Genomic DNA, 23891 nt, shown 5'->3' on the forward strand with positions numbered 1-23891 from the left:
ATTTACTGAAAAGTAGCCACAAAATCATAAGTAAGGTCCTTTTAAAGCTGAAGTTGACAACTTTTCTCTTAAAATGTTATCATAAAGGTGAAACTGTCACTTTATTCTGACAGAACAATGAGACATAATGCTGCTCTGCCGCCCTCTGTGTGCTCCTAATGTCATCTGCTAGATCCACTGAACCTGACCGACAGCCAACCAGCAGAGGGGTCTCTGAAGCAGTGTCAAAAACTGCTCTTTAAAGCCAAAAATACACAGAAAAATGTTTCTTAAAACCCTTGATGTGAGAAATAGGTAATACAGTAACAGAATCTTGATTCATATTTGATTAGCGCTGCTTAGTTTCACAGTTTGATTGGAGTTCAGAGCAGCCATTAACACTGCGTCGGAGATTCCTCTGCTCTAATTGGCTGTTTTTCTTCGGGGACGGTGGAATCTAGCAGATGCCATTAGGTGCACACAGAGAGAACTCTGGAAGCAGACTGGAACAGAAGATGGAGATAGACATACATTACTTTTTCAAAAATCATCTGTCTCATTGTGCTTTTTGGATATAATGACAGTTTCAGCAAACAGGAAAAAATCAACATATATTTCATCAAAAGTTACCGACTTTAGAATGAAACTGGATTACATTAGTTCCTTAATTTCCATTGAGCTAAATCCTCTGCACACAACCCAAACGAACATTTATGGAGGAAAATGGCCGCAAAAATCAAAACGCAGGTTGAAAAGGGTAATTAATGAATTGTTTGAATTAACAGGGCTCCCTGTAAAGTCTATAAACCTTTTAGGTCTCTCCTGTTTCTTGCCTTAGCTGATTATCCTTAAAGCTTGTTTCCTGCAGCTACGCATTGTAATCAGTTTTTACAAAAGGAAAGCAGTTCTCTGTATGTCCTGCACGTAATGTGACTCACTCAGTGTGCAACACAACAAAGAGCAAAGGGTGTTGCAGTAAATAGTATTTAGAAACAGGCCTTCATGTATAGGCTGCATGAAAGCAGATAGTTACGCTGTGGGTAACTAATGTCAGCTGAGTGTGTAGCAGTTACCCAACTCGCTCTTTAGTCACACATTATGAGACCGAACCCTTGGTTCAACCTTACAAAAGCAGCAAGGGTTTGAGTGATGCTCCTTGTTACCTGCACAGAACAGAACAAGCAGTACCATTTAGCCATGTGCACACATATACCTTTCTCAGCCAGTGCACCAAACCAGATGCTTTTTTAAAGGTCCCATACTGTAAATAGTGAGATTTACATTCCTTCATCTTCAACTGCTTGTATCTGTCGGGGTCGCGGGGGGCTGGAGCCGATCCCAGCTGACATTGGGGCGTGCAGTGGGGTACACCCGGGACAGGACGCCAGTTTATCGCAGGGCACATAGAGACGAACAGAGACAGACAACTACGGGTCATTTTAGAGTCATCAATGCACGTGCATGTCTTTGGGCGGAAACCAGAGAACCCGGAGAAAACCCACACAGACACGGGGAGAACATGCAAACTCCACACAGAAGGGCCCCAGCCAGGATTTGTACCAGGAACCCTCTCGCTGTGAGGTGAAAGTGCTAACCACCACATCACCATGTTGCCCTTGAGATTTATATGTCTTTTTTTATTATAAAGCAGGTGGAGGTATTATATAAATACTGTGAAAGGATCAAAACGCTCTTCTACAGAGAAATGCACACAGCACTAAACTACTGTATAGGTAAAGAGTGCTGTTGTAGTGCCGTTGCAGTCATTCCCTGGCTGCAATGATGGCACTCACAGTGCGTTTCAATGCACAGCAGTAACCTGGAAATGGCCTTACCTCGGTTAAGGGAATAATCAGATTACTGAAGTTCCCCACGCATATATGAGAGGGGGTTGTATGGGAAAATGACAGAGTAACTCAATCTCAGCAACAGTAGGTGGCACTCCGCCATCACACAGCTGATCGGAATACAGATTTTTTTCTGGTTCACCTTTGTCAAAATCACAAACGGGCGACTTTTGGACAGAATTACGTTCGAAACGTTTTTCATGTTGTTTTCGGTGTTGTTGCATGTGCAGACGCAAAACCCGATAATAATACAGGAAAGCTGTTTAAATGCAGTAATAATCACGGTACTGAAGGAGTTCTCTAGGTCTGTTAACAGAGGTATGAGAACTCTGGTTTTACGGTACGTTGTTTACAGTACATGGTGTTTGAGAAATCGGAGTATGCCCTTAGCCTGAATATAATTTTTCTGAACTGCATTTTAACGCACTGACTGAAAGCTTAGATCCAGAAGAGTCCGACATATTGACCAATCAGAGCAGACTGGTTAATTTCAGGAGCGGGATTCAAAGAGACATGTAATTATATAATAAATAATGTGTTTTGTGAACATTAAAGCATGTAAACATGTTCTAGTAGAAACCCAGAATACAAGTACCTGAACATGAGCAGACTATGGGACCTTTAAAAGAAGCTCTTTTAGAAATGTCTTTGACAGAGAAACCTCAAGGACAGTCTTTCTTTCTTTCTTTCTTTAAGTGGAAGTCAAGCATGTGAATACACATGGAGCAAACCCTCTCCTTCCCATTACTCTTCTCAATCGCTGAGCAGATTATCTGTGTACTGCACTTATAGGCTTTGTGAGATAAAGCAACTGCCAAGATAGGCTTTGTTGTAATACAATAGAGGATACATGTACACACAAAATTAGAGCAAAGTGTGTGGTACAATTTGCAGATATACAGAAAATGTGCACATAACAAAGTAAATAAATGCACTAAAAGTGCCAAGGTTGGTTTACATCCTCATTTCAATTGCCATGATTAGGGAATTACATCTTATATCATTATATCTTCTTTTTTTCAGGAGTCACCATCACACCAAAAGTGAAAATCCACCCCTGCCACGCCCAGAAACACCTGGATCGGGCTTGTAAGGAGCACAATCTATCACCACAAATGTGATACTTTGTACTGAGCTGTATCATGTTGGCTGTATCTCTCAACTGACAACCACATTGTTGAACTGACTGAACGTTGTGGTGGTGCCGGTGATGAGGGATGGCGGTCAGAGGAAGTCATCACAGCCGTTCTTGGCTCTATACAGTGAGTGAGGACAGTAAGAAGATCCAAGGGGTTGAAGGAACAGGACACCGACCCTGCAGGGGAAACTGTTTCAGCTCAAATAGTGTTTCATGTGCAGCATTTCCGAAAGGAAAGGGAGGAGTCATTCAGAGAAAGCACATCAGATTTCAGCATGTTTCATTTGGTTTTCCTGGTTAGCTTTTATAAAGTGTGCAACCATCCATCAGACTACAATACCTAGATGGAAATCCTAGAAAAAAACACAAAACGGGACCTGACAACAGCAGAAAGAAGTTAAGTATATCAAAAAAATGCAAAAATATTCTTGAGAAAGACAGACAATACATTTTAAGGTCCCATATTAGCCTCATTTTCAAGTTCATACCTGCATTTTGGATTTAATGGTCAACACATTCTTTTTCTCATACTGTCTGATTGAATATACCTGTATTCACCCTCTGTCTGAAATGCTCCATTTTAGCACCTCTCTCTTTAAGTCGCCCTGTCTGCTCTGATTGGTTGGCGTTCCAGGATTCCCTGTCTGTGCTCTTGGTGTCTCTGTACCGTAATTGCAGCCGGGGAATGACTGTAACGGCACTATAGTGGCACTGACACATCACAACCGTACGGAAGTCCTGGCGGCAGTTTCTGAAAACAGCCTGTGTGCATTTCTCTGTGGATCCAGCGTTTTGATACTTATTGATGCTTTTTTAACACAAACACACACAGACTCATGGTAAAAACAACACCCGTATCACTGTTAAGACGTGGAAATATCACTATATTGGACCTTTAATGTATCAGTGTGAGTTTATGTGTGTGCGGCAGTTCAGTTAAGGACTGGTATGTACCCAACTTTCACATGCTCATCTGTTTAGTATTACTGTGATGTTGTCATGCAGAGATATATGAATATATGAATATTTCTCATTACATTTAATTCATTGTGAACATGTTTGTCTGTGTCTTGGCCCTGTGACCGACTGGGAAAAATGGGATGTGGGAAATAAATGAACACCAGGTGGACATCTGTGTCTGGCTCTTCTTGTCCACAAAGTGTTTCTTATTGCAAGACAGTTTGGACAGTTTAAGATGACATTATCATTCCTGAGGTTTTGAGACGTCTTTCAAGAAGTTGAATATCTAAAACATATTAAGCTAAGGATTCAGTTTTGACTATATAATGCCGTATATTGTCCCCCCCTACATCCTCCCCTGTGGGATGGAATGAGTGCTTCTTGCTTATTCATCATCACCCCTCTCAGTTTTTGTGCGTTTTTGTCCCACTGCTTTTGAATATTTTCATCTGACCAAATCTGCAGAAAACATCCACCTCCGCATCAGACCATTGCGAACCCTTCGGCATCATTGTGTGTGTCCGTCGCCGGAAACAGTTACATTAGACTGCTTTTTATGCTCTTGCTCGTACGTGCAACCGTGCCGTGCCGAAGCCTGCCTCTATCTCAGCGTGCCGTGCCTATGAATTGTACGGTTGGCCCCATACTGGTAAAACGATCTACACTGTAGCTGTGAATCAAGCTTGGGCACGGTAGGAATGATAAGTTTGAGTAGACCCTAAAATACTCAATGAAGTGATTAAAACAAGCGACCAAAAATTGGTATTTTTTCAAATTTTTTTAGCAGGGTCTACGGATGCAAATTAGCATCTTTGCTATAATCCGGCACTTTTACAGTGATATGTTGTTTAACATTATACAGACTAATATGGATAACTGGCATATTACATTGTCTTTTTTTCAGCTTTTATTCTTTTAACGTTCTGCCTAACCGTTTGGTAGGAACACAGTTTAAGTCACTATATCTTATTGAAAGAAGGCGTTATGCTAAAGAACTCCACTATGTCGCTGTGTCTTTAAATAGTCTGCCTTTCCAGTTCCCCTCATCAGGAATTTAGGAACAAAAAAATGCCCTCCAGACATGAGGGCTTTGTGTGGGGGAACTTTCAAAGGCAGGCCCCTTTTTTTCCGACATATTACAGTTTAAGAGGTCTTATAGAAGTTAAAAATCTAATAAGGGTCAAATCATTTTCAAAAAACATGCTCTTACAAACTGAATTGTGCCTTTATGGTATAGTGAAGCTAAGCCAATGTAAAAAAAAAGGTAAAAGAAAAAACTCATTGTTGTTAATAAAACATTTAATGTTACTCTAAATATATTTGCTGAAATAATTTCTCAAGTATGAATTTTTAAAGATTTTTACTGTCAAACAATATGCTTTTAGCTTAAATATGGAGAATGAGCGAACACCGCCATCTAGTGTCTCAAGATCGTAGTCGCAACAACAAAAATGATTCCAGCAGTCAGGTTGCCAGGTTTGTTGCCAAGTGTGTCAACCCATCCGCTAGGGCAGATCGAAACATAAAAACAAGTATTGCAGAGGAGTTAGACTGACAGTTAGCTTTAGCGGTTACAGCTAAATAAACATAAAAGTTAGCTTACCGATCGAGGAGAAACGTAGTCATTTCAGCGTGTGTTTTAATGCCGTTGAACTCCTTTATCTCAGTCTATTGAGTACTTGGCCTATATTCACTCTGGTTTTTGCCCGTCTCCGGTCACTCAGCTGCTGGGACAAATAAGCAGCTGCAGGATTGGCAAACTCCATTTCTCCCAGTGCCAGCATACAGTAGCTGCACCTAACAACAGACAACCCTGGCAACCCGCAATGCTGGCCGCTATTGGCTGCTACGATGTAAACAGAACGTGACAGAAAGTCAAGTCAAGACATTAATTCAGACTAAATATATTTTTTTACGGAAAAGCAATACTTTTATTCTGTTCCCCTCAAAATGCCCCGTGGGTGTATTATTATTATTATTTTTAAAAACTTCCTTTATTAAAGATTCTACTGATTGAAGCTTTAACCAAACAGTTATTCCATTGTATATTTGGTGAAAAAAAACATCAGTATGACCGTTCCCCATTTCCTTCAATCTATAACAAACATATGGAGATAATACTAGTACTGGTTATAATTCGGTACACTAACATATGGGGCTTCCAGCGTTATAACAGTAAGCCTACATGTATTGTTATTGGTATTATTGCCCTGATGATGTAAAATGCAATTAAAACAATTTTTGCATCGCTTTTTTCTTAGTGAGGAAATGAAAGGGTCAATTAGGGGTAAATTAACAGCATAGAGTGTTAAAGTATATAATAATTAAAAGCACAACCGCTTACACAACAGTGTGAGCAGATAGTATGTATTTCCTCTCGTTATGAAAAACCATTGAAACAGAGGAAGCCTGTAGATTTGTAAAAGGCTGCACTTACTCTAACACACGGCCCTTCACTGGATCAGTTTGACACCCATGCTCTCACATCTACTGTAACTAGCAGTTACTCGGTATCACCGCAGGGCGGCGCCGTGAGGTCGGCCGGCGGAGAGGCAGTCAGTTGGCCGCTCCGTGTCCTTTCATCCAGCGGCTTTGACAGCAGCTGCATCGTGGGTGGAACCGGGGGACCACCACACCGAAACTCTGAGCCGGTGGACAGCTGCACAGGACCCGGTCTGTTTCATGCACAACAGCGGCTTCATTCGGCTGATATTTGACATCTTCGTGAGGCGCGAGCACCGCCCTCGCTAACATCTGGAGCTCGAGCTCGATAGTGAAACTCCTCATCCTTGTGCCCGCGTGATGTGTGGCAGGCGGGGATAACTTATGAAGTGACCCGGCAACAGCTCCTCACCGGTAAAGACGTCGGCGCCGTGCTGGGCTGCAGGAACCGGACTCAGTTGGAAGGTAAGCGAGGTAACACTGTGTGTCGTACCGAGCCTTGTCGCTCCTCGCACCGGCTGTCAGTCTGTGCACACTTGGCTGTTTGTACGGCTGTCAGCCTCTCGTTCACAGTGCAGGTATGCAGGGTTTTTGTGGCAGCGTTGCAGTACACAGGGGTCTCTGGGTGGGGTCTGCCGAGGCTCACACAGGGGCTCCCGAGCCCTTCAAATTAAAATGTCAGGTTCTTCTAAAGGGCTCTAGCTAGGTTGACATGACTGGAGTCAAATGGGATTGTTGAAAGTGAGAGGAACAGGTGTGTGTGTGTGTGTATTTGTGTGTGTGTGTGTGTGTGTGTGTGTGTGTGTGTGTGTGTGTGTGTGTGTGTGTGTGTGTAGCATAGGGTTTTATCACCAGGGCTAAACTTAGATAAAGTCTTATTTTTTCCATCTTTTCTTATTGATGCCTTGCTCTAGTATAGCTGGAAGACCAAGGCATGGGGAGATCCATCAATGAGGTGTGTGTGTGTGTGTGTGTGTGTGTGTGTCTGTGTGTGTGAGTGTGTGAAATAGGTAGCATAACACCATGCATTCAATACCGTGTGGCATACAGGCAAACATCCCTTCTGTGTATAATATCAAGTCAGAGCCGCATGTCCGTACAGAAGACCTACATGATGCACACACACACACCCCCACTGGGTATAAGAGAGATAAATCGATTTCAGTGCTGTTGAGATGAAAGAGTAGTTGCGCAGAAATCCCACCGAGACAATTAAACTACTGACCCGTGTCATTAAGGATTTGCTTTGGCTTCCTGTTAGGAAAGATGGTAGGAAGCAGACTTTTGGGCCAGATGGCAGCAGCATACACACACAAAGTCTGCATACCACACACACACACACACACACACACACACACACACACACACACACACACACACACACACACACACACACACAGACACACACACACCTGGAACCGCCGTCGTTTAGTTGTTTGGACATGGAGACCCAATGTTGAGAGAGACTCTATCTATTCTTGTGCTCATGACCAGCTTTACTCCTGACTGCATCTTGCGTGGTTATCAGGCCAGGGGCGTAAGGAAGGGGGGGCAACCACATCGTACCATGATGACACTAAACACAGACTCGCAGAATAAAAACAATACCAGCGTCGCTTTTGCAGCTATTTATTATTATGTTGTACTGTATACTGTGAAACCATGGTATTTTCTGAGGGTTTTCGTACTGTTAAAATCTAATACCATTGCAACCCTAATTTAAACGAGTGAAAAATAACTGTTACAATTGCCTTTAGTCTTACCTACAGACCAAAATCCAATGATACTCAGTTTACTATCATATAAAAAAACAAACAGACAAAAGCAGTAAATTCCCTCATTTGAGAACTGGAAGTAGATCAGGTTGGGTATTTTTCCATGAAAGATTGCTGCTGTTGCTTTAAGTCAAGCAGCCGATTCAGCCTTACTCAGAATTAACGTTAAAGGTATGTTAAAAAATCCTTAAATCACAAATAAGGTTTAACTGGAGATGAACCTAAAACTAATCTTGATCAGTTTAGCTATCAACTGCTTTTCCTTAAACATGTCTTGACTTTGACACAGGAGAGTTATGCAAGTGCTTCATACATGGAACTGAAGACGAAAGTTGAATACACACACACACACACACACACACACACACACACACACACACACACACACACACACACACACACACGCACACACACACACACACACACACAAACACACACAGCTCTAAACAGGAAGCTGACAGCATCCTGCAAGATGTATCACCTGATGTGAACCGTCACTCTGCATTCTAGAGCGTGAATATGGTAGGTGTGAGAACGGTGACATTTTGCAGGTGTGTTTCTGATCTCTCTCTTCTCCCCTGGCGCACTGGGCCTGCAGTATTAAACGTGTTTGAACAGGTTGGAGAGAAAGAAAGCAGTGACAATAGCAAGATTTATTTCTGGGCTGCTGCTCTGAGAAGTTAAATGCACCTTCATGTTTATGTGGAGCCCTCCGCCGGTTTCATCAAGCTGGAAAACTGGTTTGGTTTTACAGGAGCCCTCTAGCATTTTCACAATGCAATTTTTAAAGGCAGTTTGCCCATCGGTGGATCTTCTACAGTGCCTACAAGCTGTTCAGTTTTTCTCTCAGATTGTGCTTTATGCCACTACCATAGACTGTAATGGTCGTAGCCGCTACTGTACATCGAGGTTCGTTCTCTCAACTTGATCCAATCGTACTCGCTTACGGAGTCGCCATCTTGTCAGACTTTGACTCCGCCTCATTTCCTCTTACAAAAAAGGGCATTGATGTGACTTTGGGGGGAGGGAGATACGTCCATCTGGCTTACATATACCTCCGAGGAGAAGTGATGGCCAGAGGCTAGCTGTCAATCAAGAGGCCACACCCCTAATTATTCATAAATTTTAACCCCCAACCTCCACTCAGGGATGGTGAATTTTTTTGTACCAGGTTAGTTTTTGTTTTATTCAAGATTCAAGATTCAAGCTTCTCGAATCTTGAATCTTGAATCTTGAATCTTGAATCTTGAATAAAACAAAAACTAACCTGGTACAAAAAAAAATTCACCACCCCTGAGTGTTGTCATAGAGATATGACCTGAACATACAGATTTGAGTTTTTTTTTTTTACCAGGCTGTAAACAAGTTTAATTATGCTGTGAAAACGGCCTGTTTAACATTGTGGTCAATGAGAAATTCACTCTATTATCTAACCTGCCCCTAGTGGCCACTTAGCGAACTGCAATTTCTGCTACTTCCGTATTGGATCAACCAGGAAGTCGCTGTGGTGGGGGCTTGGCCCCTACCTGTCACTGCACAAGTAGTTCTTACATCTAGGATGCTTTTTAACTCTATCAAAAGCTGGAACCAACAGCACATGGAATATTGTGCACTAAACTGCCACGTTGTGCTAGGAGACCCTGTTTTCAATTTCTTACTCAGGTCCATGTTATGGCAGAATTGGGGCTTTTGGATGACTGTATTTCTGTAATGTTTTTGTTATAGTGATGATGTTAGATGTCAGTTATTTGTGAAAAATGTCTATCGCATCAACTTTGCAGATATAAGCATGGCTTTAAGGAATGCAATGTCAGTGTGTCAGTCACTCCACCGCTTGCATATCTCATCAACTGCAGTTACATTTTGTTCAGACTTTCATGTTTGTCTGAGGAAAAATATAATAACTTGGATGACCTCTTGACTTTAGTGTGATCATCAGGTCAAATTTCGATTTTGTTCAATACGGTTTATGACCAAATACCTGCAAACCCACAGACATTCCCACCAGTTGTACTTTGTAGCATGCTAACACGAGAATGTTAGCATCTTAGCCGTGTCAATATGAGCATCTTAGCATGTAGAGACGTCTGCCTTCTCTCAAATATAACAGAACTAGATGGTACTCAACTTTCTCTTTCCAAAAAAACATGATCCAGTTTCTTAAAATAATAAGAGACCTGGTTGTGAGCAGGAACTATTTTCTTTCTACCCACCGACACACGCCATCATGGAGCAGTAGGAAGCGTACTAGTGAACGAGACTCTCATCCTCCTTGGCTGAACGGTAACTGTAGATAACCAATACTGCTAGCTCACATGAGTTGAGTTGGTAATATTTAGAGTTGTAAGCCTGGAACCAAGCAAACCAGCTATGAGATGAATAGTGACCATAAAACATTTGATTCTGTGCAAAATTCGGTGCAATTTGGATTTGGCGTTTTTCTTAAAATAAGGTTGATATCTCACAGACTTGTATACAGAAGCATAAACCATCATTTCACAATCTCGTAGCCTGTGGTAATTCTATATTTCACCGTTAAGACAACAAGTTTGCACAAAAGCATGGAAGTGTTTTTAGTTATCTTGCATAAATGACACCTGCGGATCTGCCGTGCGTAATTGTGGCTTTAAAGTGACATCATCAGTGCAGTTAGCGAGAACAGATGGAACAGATAGCTTCTACCTTCAGATGGCTGTAAAGACAGCTGTGAAGGAAAGGGTGTCAGTATGGGCTATGAGCTGTAGAGGATGACAGATGCTGGTAAGAGTCACTTATGAATCCTGATTTGGTCTCTCTGGCATTGATACCATAATCAGAATAAAGCTGTATGTTTTCTGTGCAACCACATGTCAGCTTTCTCAAACACTCTGTCTCATCATCGCTTTCTCTTTCAGTTTTTTTTCTGTCACTGTGTCATGTTTGTGTTTTTCTCGTCTTCTCATTTTCCCTTGAATGGCCTCATCAGCATGACAGATACACCTGTGCTGCCAGAGCACTCAAATCTATAACAGGCATGCTGTTTTCTTTCTTTACAGAACAAAATCAATGGAGAAGCAAACAACAAATCACCACAGGGATCACAGGGGGCTCTTTACTCATTATCTTACTCTCTGTGACATATCTACACATTTGCAGTTATACTAATCCTCTTTTCAACACCCAGTATTATTTTAATCTGCATGTATTTTCCTCTGCGGGAAAAGTTGTTGGGTGGTTTCATTTTCCTGTTCCAGCACAGAAATAGAGACAGAAATAAGACTGTACATCAAAAGATTGTAGAGGGTTAAACCGAAGGATCAGTGTCTGTACAGTGGAAGTACAGTATGGATGGATCACTGAGAGGTCATGAGCGGATCATTGAATTAAGGGTATTATAGCAGTGATGGATAATGGGCAGATATACACATTCAGTTACTTTGTAACATCCATCTTACCAATCTTTTCAATAAAACCCAAACTGGGTTTTCATCTGCTGGGGTTTCCTGTCAGAGGAAAATGTCAGGGAAATCTTTGAAGAGTTGACTTCTGCTGCTTCTGAATATGTCAGCTGGTACTGAAGGTATTTTGTGAAAATGACTGAGTACAACTGATGACTATATATACAGCATAGCTACTGCGGACTCCTTCCGGATGAAACCAGTCACATTAATCAAATCAACTTTTTACGATAAATATTTTTCATACAATTGAAAAGTCAACGTGTAGATTGGTTTTGTTAAGGTTGCATTCGTACTACTGCCACTTGGGGCACAAGCTGGAAGTTTCAAACATTTATCCATTACTTTAAGCTGTCTGGACCTATCTGCTTGCTAAATAGTTAATATTCATGCGCTCTAAATTGCAATATGGGGATTTATGTTATTTCTGTTTTTTTTCAAATAAATTGCCCAAAAGGTTGTTTCCAGTTCGTAACCGTAAGATATGCAAAACTATTGTGAGATGGTTGAAGTTTGGCATTGACCTCAAATGGTTAAAGCTAATGTCAGTAACTAAGTTGTTGTCATATTTGCTGAAATTGTCACTATATCCTGATCCTAATGGCATCTGATAGATTCCACAGAGCAAAGGAGTCTCTGACGGGATGTCAGAATGTTTTAAACCTTCACTGAGCCATAAGTTGGACTAAGGCGGTGCTGAGCAAAACTCGGAGAAGCAGCTTCTCACTAAAATGAGGATAGCTGGTCCACCTTGAGTCTGGACCGTAGTTGTCGCTAGCTTGGGGGCTAACTCCCTTCACTTTACCTTCACTTTAATAAGTAGGTAGCAAGCAAAGACACAGACTTGGCATGGGTCTTAAGGAGTTGAAGCATTTAATCACCAACAAATAAACTGTAAACGGCACTACTACGTTCACAACATAGTAGTGCCGTAGCTAACTTCATAATCTATAAACATGCACACACACACACACACACACACACACACACACACACACACACACACACACACACACACACGGTCGCTCTCACTGTTGCTGAGTGAAACTCCGACGAACAGAGAGTACATTACACTTTTCGTATCTGACATTTTGCACAAGAACTTTTTCAATAGACCATTGTCTTCTTCCTGAAAGTGTAAGAAAAAGTCTTGGTGAGTCAAAAAGGAATTTTAATCAGCCCATTATGTTCAACTGGTCTCCATACTTCAATGTCCGCTTGATGACAATGCTGTCCCCCGGCCAGAGTTCTCCTGAGGGACTCCAGACTTCTCCGTGAAGATCCTGAATGACTCTTCTCTGTTTCTTTGAAACCACAATTATGACCTCCATTTTTCCCTCTAAATATTCTTTTCAGAGCCAATTCTCTCTACCCCCACTATCTTACCCTAATGTGGCATCTGTGGGCAATTACCATTACGTTTTCATACAAGGCCAGCCAACAGAGGAAGCTGTTGTATTGGAGCTCTCAGCATGAGTTCGCTGGCTTCGTAGAGGGACGGCAGGAAGGAGGGATCGTGGGAGGGAGGGATTTCTGCTGAGGAGGTCTATTCATGGCTCCCGGCGAGACCATACTTGAGTACACTCTTATTGTGACGATGACCTTCCTGTCCCCATGCAACTAACACCTAGCAGCTTCATGAGGGTCAGCTGAGCTGCTCTCTTTGTTTCTCATCCCTTCTGTCAACTCTTCACTTCGTCTCTCTTGCCATGTCTGTTGCTCTTCAATGTGCGATTTAATGTTTTTTTTTTATCAAACAGCCATCCAGGGTGCGAAAGAAAAGTTTAAGTATTTTTGTCCAATGCATATTCTACCAGCATTTGGCCGGTATATCAATATTATAATAAAGTATATATTTTATATTATACATATTTACTATATATTTCATGGGTTTTTGTCCTATAATGTAAGTCAGTAAACCCCATCATGCTAAATTGCTTATATCTGTCACTTCAGAATGGATGGGTGCAGGGCTCAACATTAGCACCATTTACGAGCCAAATGCTATTTGGACCAGCCAATTAAAAAATAATCTTACGTGATTCAACATCGACACCGGGTATCGCAAAATGTCTCGTCGTTCGGTGCCAATTTTCAGTGCTTAAGGGGTTAATCTTATCAGCGTCAGTGAGCCAATAAGCATGCAGCATGCTAGATGGGCCAAGATCTAAAAGTCCTGTGATTGGCTGTGTTGAGGCATCCAGGAAAAATTCTAGGTTACACGTGGGTAAACCCCGTCTCTGTGGTTGTAACTTGTTGTAACTAGATTGTCGTTACGTGGTTACTGTCTGCCTCCCATGCTTGTTTTAGGTCACTAAAACTACCGTTTAACAGGCAATCCATTCACACTGGCAGAAAAGTTGACTAAGGTAAAGCAAGATGAGTGCCACAGGGCAGTCACAAACTTTATTGTTAAAGGTTTGCTGCTTTTTTCATTAGTGGAGGCTTCATGGCAGAGGTACAGTATGTGTTGATAAAATGTAAAAAATGCCAAGGAGCTGAAAATAAAACGTGAGATTATTTTACCATAATGTGTAATGTCATCTTGTTAAACTGATTTAAAAAAATTGGTCGTTCAGGAACTGGTATCAAAGTCAAGGTGGGTATCTATATCGAACATTTTAACGATAAACGATACCCAGCCCCATTCTTGAGGAGTTGTAGCATTTATTCACCAACAAATAAACTGCACAGTAAACACACTACACTGCTATGTTCATACTCACCAACAGACACACACCAATACAGTACATCATACTTTTTTTTTCTCTCCACCTTGCTATTGCCGCTGTCAGCTGATTTCACTTGCTTCACTACTATTTTTCTCATCCGTAATGAATTGAACTGCACTGCCTGTGAAAACCCAGGGTGACGTGTGGGCTGCAGCTGCTGCTATGTGCCGCTTTGTGCAGCTCCATGCAGATGCTTTCCACATTGTTTTTACGTTTATGTTCATATTGTGTATCAGAGCCTACTGGGATGATGCAAATGGTCCCTAACCATAGCAAAGTGCTGCCAGTATCTGATAGCCTTGTGAGACCATCCTGATCTCGCAAGCCCCATTGCATTTTACTTGCAGATCAGTCTGATAACGTGGGACAGAGAAAGTTTGAAGCCGTTTGCCAAGCGAACATCCTACCAGAGTTGGTTTTGAGGCGGGTTTGAATGTGACGCAAAGCCTGCATATCCAACCTGATCTAAACACATTTTCCGACAGCGGTAACCCTAATTCTGTTAGCTGCTCGGTAACACTTTTTACTCTTGGATCCTTCTGGTGGAATATGGACCGGGCACCTGAAATTGTGCCATTTATCCAAAATTTGCGTTACACAAACGGCAAATATCCTTTACAGACATGTTGTTTACTTTCCGAGCTTTGCCTCAACGCTCTATTCCGCGTCATACGCTTCGTTTATCTGATTGGTTGCTTTGGCCCAATAGACAGATGGCTTATCCAATCAGCAATCAGTATTTTCGCCCCATCCCAAAAGATCGGCAAACGAGAGTTCCAGGATGGGTATGCTGAGCAAATGAAAATCATGGGAATCAATACATCTGGCAGAGTCAGGTTAAGTATCTGAAAATAAACACAAAAACCGTAATTATGCTTTAATTGCTACACATAGATATTGAACTGCAAGAACATGTTGATAATACAAATCCACTGTGGGCAGCGTTAAAAATACTTCTAAAAAGTATAGTATAGATATATATACGTAAATGTGATTTCTTGAAGACAGGATTTATAAGACAGATTTTGCTACAGTGCCCTAGCAACTTTATTAAATAAATAATGTAAGTAAGTATGTAAGTATGTAAGGGTGATCATGCCTGTAGTCAACATTGATTTTTACGGTCATGTTAGACTGCAGTACAAGCATGGTAGTGCTCATAAAGACTTTAAAAAAGACTTGACCTCATTTACATAAACCTCATAATTATGAGTTTAGTTTTCCCTGTTGTGTTTTGGAGTTCTGCCTTTTCAGTGTTCTTGGATGTTTCGGAGGTCAGTTTGTAGTTCTTGGCAGAGCAGCCAGCCAGAAGGTCGTACATGGTGTTCAGCAGCGGCGCAGTCCTCATTTTAGAACGCTGGTGTGTCTGGCAGCCTTCTGCACGGTTGATGGGCGAGTGCTACACCCCAGCTGTAAAACATACTTGGCCTCAATTACTCTACTCTTTACGATGGAAGTAAATCTGTGTCATTGGATTTTGACTCAATGAATTTAACTCAGAGTCAATGTTGAATTTTTTCACCTTGAATTTTAAGTCAATACATTCAGATGCATATTTTCAATGCATAAATATTCCGTGCTAGAAATTCAATGGCTTTTTCATTTTAAAATGTGATGACACAGAGGTACCATACTGTACTCACGATGGCTGCAGAATGTTCACAGAACATGACGTAAGTGCCATAATGTAAAGAGTTAGATTCATTTCGATATAAAGAAATACCCAGTTGTACTGTAGAGAAGTGACAAGAGAGAAGAGAAAATGAGGTCTGTTCAAAAGAACCAACTGAAGTGAAGTAAAAATAGCACACATGTATGAACCTGCTTTTACTCTTTAAGTGCTTTGTCAGCACTGCCATGCTTGATGAGGCCATTCTATTTTTAATTGAACAAAGTAATGGGCGGGGGGCAAAAAACATGTGAATAGTACACAGGAACAGTAAAAAGAGAGTAAGAGTAAGAGTATAAGAGTTAGCCTTCTTCTGTCTCTTTCATCCCTCATCGTCTCTCACTTCATCCTGCAGTCTCTAAAGGCTTCTGTCACCAGCTTGGACTTTATGAAAAGACTCGACGAGCAGACGGGAACCAGACGTCCGCTCTGAGAAAACTCTGCTCCAACTTCCAAAGTCCTATACCTGGCACGGTAGCCGAGAAACCATTATACTCTCTCCAGTGGCATTTTTGGCAGTTAAATGTGCCTTGAAGTGTTGGAACAGTTGGAGTGATGAATGGCAATGTTGGCTTTTTCTTTAGGGAGTCTTTCCATTGAGTTGTTTCTGCTGTATTGTCCTGCCAGTGATTTTTCTCCTGAAAACTCAAGGCAAGTTATTATGAAATACTGAAGTACCCGTTTAATAAGCTACAAGATGTTTTCTGTAGGCAGACCATGAAACCTAAAACTGCTTTAATCGGTACTACTACTGTATCAGCAATGGATCAAATGACTTACCGTGATGTGACAGTTGTAGTGACAAACTCCCAGAGAATTATTATTAGTCATCTCCACCGTTTCCAGATGCAGTAGGCAGCTGTTTACAGCAACAACCCCAAAAAAACCTCTGTACACTACCAGTACCAAACAGTAACAAGGTTAGCAACTAGCTGGTAAAACTAGGGCTTGGCGATGTGGCATGAATCTCAATTGCGCTATAACGATATAACATGTTTTCTGGTAATTTCATAAATCTTTAAAAAATGTTTTATTTAAAATTAAAAAAAACTTGCTGCAGCATATTTCTGTATACTCCTGTGTCAATTAAATACAAGTACTTGACAAATGAAAAGCACTGAGGATTTTCTCATTTTAATAAGAACTTTTGTTTAAAGTTAAAGTGTTTTAATTTATTATGAAGTAAATGTTGATTGCACAATGTCATGGCTATAGAAAAATGACACCACAGGCGTTTAGATTGGTTAGCTTTCAATACGCAATTCTGTCTGCTACTGTGTACAAACTCCCGGGGAAAATGAGGACTCGCTTTACGGCACGAAGGAAGAGGAAAGCGCTTTAGGTGTGCCTGTACTTACGAAGGTAATAAAATAATAACAAGGACGCTTCGTAGTCGTAACAAAGATGGCAAACTATTAACATTGCCAGCAGCAGCATTACAACTTTACTTCATTCTTCCCTTTCACAATAAAAGACCTAGACATAGAATGTTACACCACATGCGTGCTTACCAGAGAGTATTTTTCCGGGCTTTTGTGCTGGACAGTAGAGCTGGAGGTTGACAGGAAATGGGAGAGAGAGAGGGCAACATGCAAAGCAAAGGGCGGCAGGATGGAATCGGTGTGTACTGGTGTACTTTTGGCGCCGCAGCCGAGCCCAAACTAAACTTACCCTACGGCTCAGACTCAGAAACAAGTAAACTAGTGAAGATGTTTCGGCAAAGCAGGCAGACAGACATGCACGCGGACCCACACGCACGCGGAGAGGTGTGAATTAACAAGCCCACACAGTTAAACTATGCAAATGGTCGTCACATGTTGTTAACACACGAGGTAGACAACCGTTTTTGATTGAGATAGAAAATGAGTCTCTTGCACATCCATCCCTGTTTTGCTTCCACATGGTGTCATGCTGTGGATTCTCTGCTGTGCTGCAATTGATTTCCTTTTTTCCTCTTCAACTTTTCCCCCCTTCTTTTCCTTTCATCTTATCCCAACATGATATAAAAGTTTTTTCATTTTTTTTTTTCATCCTTCTCCATCTGCTGCTGTCTTTTCCTCTTCCCTCTGCCTGTGATGCATACCAGGTCATCTGCAGACAAGAGGCAGCGTGAGGCTTGTGGCCACAGCTTTATTGCCATGTTAACACTGCGGTAGAACATTTCCAACCATAGCGAATGCACACAGAACTTTCTCTCCTTTTTAGCGTCACCAGGCAGTGTCGACCGTCTACGTTTTTGATGCATTAAGATCTTTACGGAAGCCAACAACCTTTACCTTGAGGTTTTACTTGATAGCAAGCGCTGCAACGTTCACACCACGTTTTTCTTCTTGTCTTCGGTTCAGACTGCTTTGCAAGAAAACGCGTGGGTGTAAACTGCAGTGCAGTGGGTCGAGGTTTGAAAGTTGTGATATTAATAAAGCGGTCCCACAGGCCACACGTCAATCTAGACTAGACTGTAGGAAACACTCGACAGCAGTAACCTATGCCAAGCCTTTAATCATCTCTTAATGCCTTTCACTGTGAGAGGGATCAGAGAATTTGTGATAATGCAAATCCAAGAATGATGGAAGTTCAGCCCAGGATTTTAACTTTCTCTTGCTTTTGCCCTGGTTTCAAGTTGCCAATTAAATCTCTCCTGCTGACACAGCTGAATAGTAGAGAAGAGAGGTAGAGGCAGACAAAGAATGTAGGCCTGACCTCTGATCTGCTCGGATTTTCTGTGCAGCTGTGTATCTCTCTATAGTTTTATAGTTATATATAGTTTTTTTATGCTATTCCCTTATTTATTATTTATATATAGGCCAAATAATGTTCTACCACTGGAGAAAAATGTATTTCTTAAGCATATAAGCTATGCATTCAGTTCACGCAAATTTCAAAAAGCATATTTTGCAACTAAAGGCCCCTACACATGATACTCGGTAAAAACGCTTTGTGCCGGGCGTTCCATTTATTTCCTATGGAGGAGGCGGTAGCGCCCAATGTAGGGGGCTCAGATTTACCTTTCTGCTGTTGCCGCTGACCTTTCAAAAGCGCAACCAATGAGATAGCTTTGAGTGTGACGTTTAAGTTTCCCAGGCAACCAGAGAGAGCTACATCAAGAAGGCTAGAAAGATAGAGGAAAAACGTATTGTTCGTGTGTCCAAGTTTCCGAAGCTATTTGATGTTCCATTAAACTTGTATCACGATCTAGCAAGAAAAAAAAAACTTGCGGTGAGCCCGGTGCAAAGAGCTTATCATGTTAAGGCCCTTTAACGATTATTTGAATTAGCAGTTAATCTGCCAGTTATTTTCTTGATGAATCAGTCTGTCTATAAAATATCAGAAATTTATGAAAAAGTCTTGTACTGTCGTAGAACAATTAGATGATTTATCGATTAGTCTATCGACAGAAGATTAATTGCCAACTGTTTTGGTAATCAAATAATAGTTTTTATAATTATTTAACCAAAAAAGCCAAATAAGCTGCTTTCAGGCTTCTTACAGCGTGCTCACACTATCCTTTTGGCCGCGGCCAAAACCGGTTTTTCAGCTAAAGCCTAGTACCTTTAAGTAGTGTGAGCGCACCCGCTCCGCGCTCAACTGGGGCCAGCTGGCCCTCCACGGCCCGCTTGAAATAGGTGGGCTTTAGCGGAGCCGTTTGCACATGTACGAGCACGAGCGTGCGCACGTGTACGCGCACGAGCACGAGCCCTACGGCAGTAGCGTTATGTCCGCCTGTTCGGACATGTAAATAGAAGGACGGACCATGCGCGGACATTTAACAACAACAACAATGGCGGTGAAAGGTTCATGTTGGTGTGATGCGGAGGTGGAGTGTTTACTGCAGATTTGGTCGGATGAAAATATTCAAAAACAGTCGACAAGACGCACAAAAACTCCGAGGTCTATGGAAAGATTTGTAAACAAAGCCACACACACGCGATCAATGCGTGTGACGTGTTACGGCTTGAAGGCGTATGGACAGCAAGAAGCATTGGCCGAGGCCCAGGTAGTGTGAGTACAAACGGGGCTGGGGCGCGGGGGGGAGAGGGAGGGGGGACAAGTACCCTAAAGTCCGGGTCTCGGTCCGGGAGGATAGTGTGAGCGCGCCCTTAGATGTGAGGATTTGATGCTTTTCTGTGTCATACATGATAGTAAACTGAATAAAATACAGTACATACCGTTTGATGTCACAAAATTACACTGGGGATTTCTGACGTTTTATAGACCAAACCATTCAACATTTTCACTGCCGCCTGTTTGTTTAAGATGCTGGGTTTGAAGCAGATTATCTTACTAAATTATGTTTTGGATGTTCTAAGGCAGCCTTTTGCAATTATGTATACATACATGGTTCAGTTGATTTGGATTTTCCATGCGATTTGCTCCTCATGGTGTAAATATTACACATACTACATTGAATCCAATAAATTGCACTTTACTTTATGGCTTCATACGTAAACACACTGAACAACGCAGGATTGGCCACATGGCAACCAAAGTCAGGTCACTGAAAACATTTTTGGGAGTTTTTCACAATAGCAGATGGTGTAAGGATTAAAGTGAATGAGAAAACCAAGTGTCACCAGGGGGCAGGGAGGACACGCAAGGCTTTAAAGGCCTTTTTGAGACAGGTCTCAACTTTAAATATTATGCTTTGTTTGGGTTCATATTGTATTTTGGGTTTCTAGTAGAACATGTTTATGTCTTTAATGTTCAAAAAACAAAATATGACTGTATTCACCATCTCTCTGAAACGCTTGTTAAACCCCTCTCCTGAAAAGCCAAGTCTGCTCTGATTGGACAGCGTTTCCAGGTCTTCCTGCATCTGCGCTTGTGTTGTCTCTATACTGTCATTGCAGCCGAGGAATAATTGTAACGACACTGTAGTATACAGTAGTATAGTAGTAGTATAGTTGTGACATCACAACCGTACAGAAGTCCTGTGTGCATTTCTCTGTGGAGTGAGTGTTTTGATACTTTCATAGTATTTATATAGCACCTCATCTGCTTTATGATCCAAAAAGACATTGAAATCCCCCTTTTTACAATACTGGACCATTAAGAAAGAAGCAGTGACAAAGATACTGTCTTGTACAAAGCTATAAATATGTTTATAAGTCTGATGAGAATGCTATATAAAGTACCTGCAAGTAGCTGCTTCCTGTGTGTGAGGTTTTGTGTGTAAGTGGGTGGAGCACAGGTCAGCACCCCTGCACACCGAAGAGAGTCGACGCGTAGCAGCCCAGCAGCTGACTGACTAATGAATGGCCCACTCTGGTGTAATCCGTGGTAACAAGATGAAAGACAGACAACCGGGAGACAAACCAGACTTTAGACACATGGCTTCCATTCATTAAGAGCCCCAATGTGAGTCTGTCAAACCCTTTAAACTATAGATGAATGTTAGCATTTTGAATCAGGAACCAGTGGTGTATCGTGTACTATGGCGCTTTTATTTATTTATTTTCACATTTACGTCCCCTTATACTTTTCCCAAAACCCATCCTCACTCTCCCAGTAAGATTCCAGTAAACAGTTGGTGATATAAAGGAATGGATGACAGTGTAGAAAGAGGGGAAAGAGATGAAATGCCCCTTAGTTTCCTTTGTCAATATCATTTATCATTTATCCGTTTGCTCTCTGAGATGACAATTTCCATAACTCACAGACTGCTTCTGTTGTGGCAAACGTTAAATCATTTATTGGTGTTTGTTTGTATAGGTAGCAGCATTACACACACACACACACACACACACACACACACACACACACACACAGACACACACACACACACACACACACACACACACACACACACACACACACACACACACACACACACAGACAGACACACACACACACAGACACACAGACACAGACACACACACACACACACACACACACACACACACACACACACACACACACACACTTATACTACATGTGGACAAACAGAAAGGAAATGTCCTACTGTGTTATGACTGTAACATCTGGCGCAGATGAGAGCTCGGAGCATACGTTGTCCTATGGTGGGGGTTGGGGGGGGGGGGGGGGGCAAAAGCGTAACTCACTGTTAATCTATGTGACCTACTCGAGCTTTGTTACATCACAGCAAACAGGACGATGGAGAAAAACAAGTGCAGATGTACAGATTTTTAAGAAGCTTCCAGAGGCAGGATTTTGCAGGATCTGTAGAATGCATCATTTTACCCAAATCAGATACACGCAGTTGAGTTTCCGGAGTAAAGAAAATTTAAGAGGAAAATACAAACTTTCTCCTAAACAAGCAGCGATGAAGTCCCATGTCTGAGAGCTTTCCTCGCAGACATTTCATCTTTTCCTTTCATATCCTGTGGTCCAAAGCATCACAAACGACTTCTATGCTACATGCAGTAGTGTGCTTGCCAATATAAAAACCTGTCAAGACTTTTACACTCACCTTGAGCAGCCAATTTTCTCGAGGCTGAAGTGGGTCAGTTCCCATAACAGCAACTTCTGAAAGCCCTGTCCTGAAAAAAAAACTGCATTAACCCTAAAGTTAAAATGGACCCAGTGTTGCTGTTGGACAGGTTGTACAATGCCAGAGTAATAAAGTTCAAATCTACCTGGACTGTCTGAGCAATAATCTGCTGCTCAGTCCCCAATCAATTAACTCCAGTTGTACATCCCTTTCATCTTCATCGAGCAAAGAACATGACTCCTCACCCCAATAAACCATTTGCCTGCCAAATGAACATAAATATAGTTTTGGACTTGAATTTCAGCAGATATTTGGTTTTTTAAGCAGATCCTGCACAAATGAAGCCAAAGCAACCAATTCTGATTATTATGGATCATATAGCGCCAAGATCAGTTTTTCAGAAATGAACAGATTTTAGAAGCTGTTTTTCCTCAATATCAATTATTATGTATGATATGAAATAGCTTCAGTAGTCTATAAAAGCTGAAATGAGACCAGCCTCAGCCAAACTAAGGATTCTGTTGGTTTTTCATCTAAATGTTGTTTTATCCGACTTTTCCACACATACAAAATATGGTTATTCAATAAATTCAAGTTGAATCGCGGCGATCAATGGATTGGCTCGCAGAGATGACCTGCAAATTTGCACTGCTGACCAACAGCAAGCTGTCTGGACACCGTGTATAAACTTCTTCACAAAGAGCAATAGTTCGCAGACAGTTGTGAGATGGGAGTCGGTGGCACAAATGCAATTTTTCAAACTGTCAAACAAGCTAAGCTAAAAGCTTTCTAACTGACTGTAAGCAAGCGCGATAGCTCACAAAGCTTTTTTCTCTTCAATAAAAATTGACTGAATTAAATTGGGCACAGAGATGAAAAAGGTGCTATCACATCATCAGAACCGCTCCATTCCATCCTGTCTTTTCGTTACCCTTCGGTTGAGTTACCTAGCATAGTATGCAATGATGCCCTGATTAATTTTCTCACAAAATAACATAATGATATATCAGGTTGCATTCAAGATGATGATACTACCCTGCAAAACTCTTGTTTGTTTCTCAAAAATTTGTCAGACCATTCTGGCAATACATTGCTGCAAATGTGAAACAGCAAAATAAGAAAAAAAAAAAGTCTCATCTTTACCGAAAAGAACAACTCCATGCAAGGAGGAGCGGAAACAAGAGAAGACAGAAAGAAGGAGTGGGAGGGAGAGAGGTTTAGAGAATAAAAGGGGACGGAGCAGAGATTAAGTTTTGGACCGTTTTACATAAAGATCCATTCACTGAATATCAAGCAGCCACAGTGACTGGGTGCTTCAGCCTCAAAGACCAGAATCAGGGAGCAGTGTCAGGACAAGTCTCGCTTTGGTGCCAAGGGGATGCCTTTGTTTGATTCTGTCTCGGCATGTCAGGAAATGTCACCCTACGCATAAAGGATCCAATTGCACACCTGTTCTGCTATAGC

At 41.6% G+C, this 23891-nt stretch overlaps 1 protein-coding gene across 1 annotated transcript in view; it reads left to right on the forward strand.

Moving 5' to 3' along the window:
* Positions 1–6515: 6515 nt before the first annotated feature.
* rhbdf1b (rhomboid 5 homolog 1b) overlaps positions 6516–23891 on the forward strand; it is a 39262-nt gene continuing 21886 nt past the window's right edge. Inside the window, exon 1 of the mRNA XM_083933328.1 lies at positions 6516–6831. The gene's annotated coding sequence lies outside the window, so the exon portion shown is untranslated. The remainder of the gene's footprint in view (positions 6832–23891) is intronic.

This window comes from Echiichthys vipera, assembly GCF_963691815.1.
Source record: "Echiichthys vipera genome assembly, chromosome: 18".
Taxonomy (NCBI): domain Eukaryota; kingdom Metazoa; phylum Chordata; class Actinopteri; order Perciformes; family Trachinidae; genus Echiichthys; species Echiichthys vipera.